Below are 6,050 nucleotides of genomic sequence, written 5' to 3'. Positions count from 1 at the left end.
TGGCCTGATGAGCGGTGCCATGTCTGCACCCAGGATCCGAACCAGCGAAACCCTGGGCTCCCGAAAGCAGAGCGCACGAACTTAACCACCTGGCCATGGGGCTGGCCCCTCCAGAGCCAATGTTCTTAATTACTGTGTTCTGCTATGACTCAGTCCTGTATTATATTATAGTATCCTGGGTAGCTGAGAGTGTATATTTCAAATTAAAACAAAAATTGAGCGTGAAGTGGGTTGATTAGGGAATTGTGGAGCTCAGAGACATGGGGAGAAGGCTATTAGAAGAGAGAGTTTTTTGGTAGAGAGAGCTGCTTACTTAACTTGCCAAACTTGGAAAATAAAAATTCCTGAACACTTTCTTTGGAGGTCCTTATTTAATAAGCCAAAATAAGGCCAGGATTTCAAAGAGCAGCTGTATATTAGAATCACTGATTTAGGTTAAAAGTAACCTGCTTAGTTTATTTGTTCTCTGCCCATTTTCCAAGGCATCTTGTTTAAGCTTCAATGAAAGGATAACTGGAAATGGAAGTGAAGATTTGTTTATATCCCAAATCCTTGTAATTGCAAGTCAGTGCTCCTTTGACATGGACCACACTAGGCATGAATTTGTTTCTGTGTATTTCCAGCTACAAAAGTACTATCTCAGAAGAAAGAGCCGGGCACAGGACAGTAGTGGAATTCTCCAACCCTCCATCCTGGCTGCAGAAGACTGTTATATCAGAAGAAAGAAGAAGGATTCATGAAGGCTAACAGTAGGAGAAGTTACACCCAGAGAAGAAAGCAACTCCTCCAGATGCTGTTACAGAAAGGGTAGGGTAGAAACAGGCTGAGTTCAGACAGCAGAAGTATTTATTAAAGAGTTCTCTCGAAATGCCAAAGAAGAGCTTAAAGAAAGTACCCAATAGACTTCTGCAGTTGGAAATGGGCTCTCTGCAATAACAAGTTAAGTTGGGTCAGAGAAATATATTTTCAAATAATAATATGAGTCTTAATAGTGATCATATCAGTCATCAGCATAATCTGTCATCTGTTTTAGATCTTAGGAGGTTAATTTATATTTTCTTTTTTTTTCTCGGTGAGGGAGACTGGCCCTGAGCTAAGATCTGTGCCAATCCTCTATTTTGTATGTGGGATGCCACCACAGCATGGCTTGATGAACGGTGTGTAGATCCGCACCTGAGATCCAAACCCACGAATCCCGGGCTGCTGAAGTAGTCTGTGAACTTAACCACTATCTGACCAGGTTGGCCCTGAACTTAACCACTATGTGACCAGGTTGGCCCTGTAATCTATATTTTCTTGATGGGGCTATATTGATAGAAGGTACAACGGGCACAGTTATTCTAGCACTTTCCTGACTGACCCTGTGACCCCCAGGCAACTTGTTTAGCCTCTAGGGGCCTTAGTTTCTCTCCTGCAAAGTGGATTAGATATTGAAAATGTGTTGAAAGTTGAATAAGGTTGTACGAGTGTGATAGCAGCTTTTGATGCCCCGCCAGATGCCCTAGGATCCCTTTTATCCGTTCTATTGGTGCCTAGCTCTCAGCTGAAGCAGTGCTTTGGAAAATGGCCTTCATCTGTAAGAATTACCTTTGGGTAGTGGAAGCCCCCTCTCCAGAAGGTGTGTGGGATTTAGTCCACAGATCCCACCCCAAGGTGTCTCTGGTCAGTGAGGCCTTGACCATGGAAGAGGGTACAAAAGTCTTGCTCTCTTGACTCAAGTTAAGACAGGCTCTGAGGTTCAATTTACATTTCAGATTTGTGGTGTGTGGTTTCTTCCACTTTCCCTACCTGGAATCCTTTACTTGTTTATCTATTTCTCCTGAGAGCATCCTCTTAACATTGCTTCTAGGGAGCCTAACCTAGGAAAACATGTAAAGAGCCTGGCGGAACACTTGCCAAGAAAGAGATGCGAAAGGTTTAATAACACAGCCACTATCAGAGCTGGGCCTAGAAGCCAAGTCAAGCCTAGTCTTTTGTTTCCTGATTTCCTGCCATTTCACTTATAGTATACATGACAGAGCTCTTGAATCAGAACCTGTTTCTAAAGATAAGTCGTTGGGGCAGAGATGTAATTTCTTCCCTCTTTGCTTAAAAATGTGTGTAAACTTTGTACAAGAAAGATATTGAAGTTTCTCTTTAGAATGTGGCACGTATAGTTAATTTCTAGACGATTGTATATTTCATACTGTTTACTACTAGGCTCTTACAGTGCCCAACAACATCAATAATGGCAGCAACAAACAGATTTGGGGAAATACATCAGATCATAATTACCCACATGGAAAATTGTAGTGCTTATTCAGGCTTAATATTATAGGCCTCATTTGCACAAACATCTGAGCCTAGATTTGCAAGTAGCTGAAATAATGTTAAATGCTATTAAATTTCACTTTGATGTGGAAAAAAAAATCTACTGAAGTATACATTTTGATAAGTAATTTCTTCCAAATATAGTCAACTAAAGAAGGAGTGAAATGAGACTCAGCACGATGTAGTGAAAAGAAGAGCAGATATGGAGTGATAGAAGATGGAATTAAGTATTTATTCTTAGATTGGCTTAGCTGTGTGGCTTTAAATTATTTACTTAATGTATTTAAATCACAATGAAAACAATTGATCCTCACCTAAAATTAAAAAGAATGACAATACCAAGTGTTGGCAAGGGTGTAAAGCTACTAGAAATGTCATACCTTTTATTCATTCATACTGACAGAATTACACAATGGTTCATCCACTTTGTACAACTCTGTCTGTTCTTTATAAATGAGTTCAGTAAACATTTACCATAAAACACAGAAATCCCATTCACTAAACTCACTGAATTGTATACATAAAACGGGTATAACATTATGTCTCAAGAAAGCTGATTTTTTAAAAAAATGACCTTTACCTACAAGAGTTTTTGTGAGAATCAAATGAAATTATGTGGATCAGAATTTCGTAAATTGTATAGGTCTAAAATTTGTTAATTAGCATTTTAGAAACTGATATCTACACACCCTTCTGGTATATTTGTGGAATGGATGAACTCATTAAAGCAAATAATACATATGAAACTAGTTAATTTTCTCTGTTAATTATCATTTTATCTGGCATAAGTCGGGAACAAGGTCTGTGTCTGTGAGCAATGAAGTATCAGATAGAAATTGAGGAGAAAGCTAATTCATTGATTTCAGTCCTAGATGAATTAATGAAAGCCAACCTCAGATTTTTCTGGTTGGCTGTTATTTGTAGGTATGGATTTACTCCAAATTAACTTTCCCATATTAAAAATTCATTTAGTATATAGCTATTAAAAGTTTATATATTTATTTCATTACAGTTTATTATTCAAGAAGTTATATGTAGATGCTGTCAGGGGTGTCTGGGATAAAGACACACTTGTTCTCTTCCCTGGGCATCTTTCCCCTCCTTCCTTCATCCCTACATGTTATATCATTTATAATGAAGTAAATCTCTTAGGAGACAAGATTAATTTATTTAACATGTCTAATTAAACTTTTCCTTAATTGATTGTGATCCCAGGAAAAATAATAAGTATAATTTGACAGGCTGCAATAAAATAGATTTAGCCAATGTGAAACCTGAAGGAGTTAATGCTAACATGATTTTGGTGGTATGGGTATTACATTTAAATTCAATATAATGCAATATAGGCTGTTGTAATGTTTGGAGTCTCAGTATTCAGACCCAAAAGGTATGGTCACTGTTATATGTCACCTGCAAAATATGGAAATGTAGTTATAAAGTGGTAATATTCTATAAATAATTGTTCAAGTTAAACAATCTCTGATAAATCAGGGAAGCCCGAAATGGTACAAAATTATTTGATGTTGTTTTGTGGGTTTGCATACTTTTCTGATAAACCTGGACTTCAAGTGACTTATGGTTAGTTGCCTTTTCCACAATTCTGCTTCCCCAAGATGGCACTCGCTCATTTCTTGCCCATTGAAGTGTACTCTAAACTAGAAGGAATAATTTAATGCTAGGATTATGAGCTTGACCCACGCCAAATGTGCCCAATAGAACATTTCTAGTAGGGAATGTAGGAATCTAGGCTTCCTTGAAGTACAGCACTGCAAGATGGAATGCCTCCCCAGAGCAGAAGGTAACTGGTTCAAATGAGCCTAGAGATTTCCTAGAGTCGTAAATGAGTCATGCGGTATCAGACAATCACTATTTGTGGTGCCCAGTTGCAAAATGTATATAATTCAGTATTAGAATATGACTACCACAACTTCTCTGTTTAATCTGAGCCCCCAAAATAAACATAAATGATTCCAGTGTAATATACACTTATCTGCCACGTGAAACTTAATCATGGCCAGCACTTATGAAATGCTTACTACGTGCCAGATGCATTGCATACATCAACTCATTTAATGCTCACCACCTTCGTAAGGTAGTTACTATTATTATCCTCATTCTGCAGACAAGGTTACTGAGCTATTACAAAGTTAAGTAACTTGCCTAGGACCACACAAACGCTAGACTGCAGGGGTTGCGATTTCCATTTATGTAGTAATATTCTAGAACCCACCCTTGTAACTACTACGCTGTAGTGGCTTTCCATCTACCATAGAAAATAAGCCGCTTCTACCATTTGGGCAGGTAAAAGTGTTGACACAATAGGATACCAGGGGCTGCTCCCGAGGACTATCTTCCTGATCGCCGAGGTATCAGAGATATATTCACACAGGAAAGAGCTCTTCAGAATGGATGCAGCAGAAAGGAAAACCAGACTTCTGGTACCACAGGAGATTTGACCATGTGTTATTTTTTTTATTCTGTGGTCTTTGGTGATACTATAGTGAATCAAAGAAAAGTGGCATGAAATTAAGAATGTACATTGGTGCACAGACCTTATATTAAACCAACGAATAATGGTACGATGTTAAGTTAAGCCCTTTAATCCAAAAATAGCCCAATGGCATTAAAAATATATTAAAATAGTCAAAAGATGTTGCCTCATTTGCAGTAGGCGGATTTGACAGTTCTGTTGTCAGTCGCTCGAAGAAGTAAGATTCATCAGTATTGAGGGAAAATGTTAGCATGTTTCAAATATGTGTCAAAGGTGGAGGCAGGTATAGTAGAAATAATGATGTGAATGAAAAAATACAATAGTCATTAAAAAAATCAAGACACCAAAATGATAATAAATAACCTTGTAAAGAAAAACAATCTTATCATGATGAGTTTTATTTGGTTACCAAGTTTTAAAATTTGAGGGAGTGTGGTGTTGTGTTTCTTCTGTTAATCGTATATCTGCCTATAAAGTGTAGATATATATTTCTGTCTTGTTATGTAAGTAATGTAAGGTGGAGCAGAGAACTGGGAAAAAGCCATATAGTTGTTCTTTTTGTAAGAACTATACCAAGCACGGGAAGACACGATCTGCAGCGGACGGTAGTCACACACAATAAGCAGATAGAAACAAGCCCAGTAGAACCTGTCAGATGATTGAATGGAAGTTCTCAGGAGGACACAGTTCTGGAGAAATAAAAACCACTGGAGAAAACAAACAGTGATATTACTAACAATAATAAGACATTAATGAGGCATAACGATGAAGATAGTAAACTAAGGCGTAAGTTTAATGAACAATCATGATTGATACTGAAGAAAGAAAGGAGGCGCTGAGGATGATGGAAAGGGCAGGAAGGGAGCTGAGAGGAGACTCTCCCTGTATTCTTTCTCAGTAGTTCTCAAACTTTAGTGTGCATTGGAATCACCTGGAGTGCTTGTTAAAACACAGATTCCTGGGGCCGGCCCCGTGGCCGAGTGGTTAAGTTCGCATGCTCCGCTGCAGGCAGTCCAGGGTTTCGTCAATTCGAATCCTGGGCGCGGACATGGCACTGCTCATCGAGCCACGCTGAGCCGGGGTCCCACATGCCCCAACTAGAAGGACCCACAGCTAAGAATATACAACTATGTACCGGAGGCTTTGGGGAGAAAAAGGAAAAAGAATAAAAATCTTAAAAACGAAAAAACAAAAAAACACAGATTCCTGGGCCTACCCCCAGAATAAGTAAGTCTGGGTGGGGGTTTGA

The sequence above is a fragment of the Equus przewalskii genome, chromosome 10 (genome assembly GCF_037783145.1).
Source record: "Equus przewalskii isolate Varuska chromosome 10, EquPr2, whole genome shotgun sequence".
Lineage (NCBI taxonomy): Eukaryota > Metazoa > Chordata > Mammalia > Perissodactyla > Equidae > Equus > Equus przewalskii.
The sequence above is the reverse complement of the archived record's forward strand: the minus strand, read 5'-3'. Positions refer to the sequence as shown.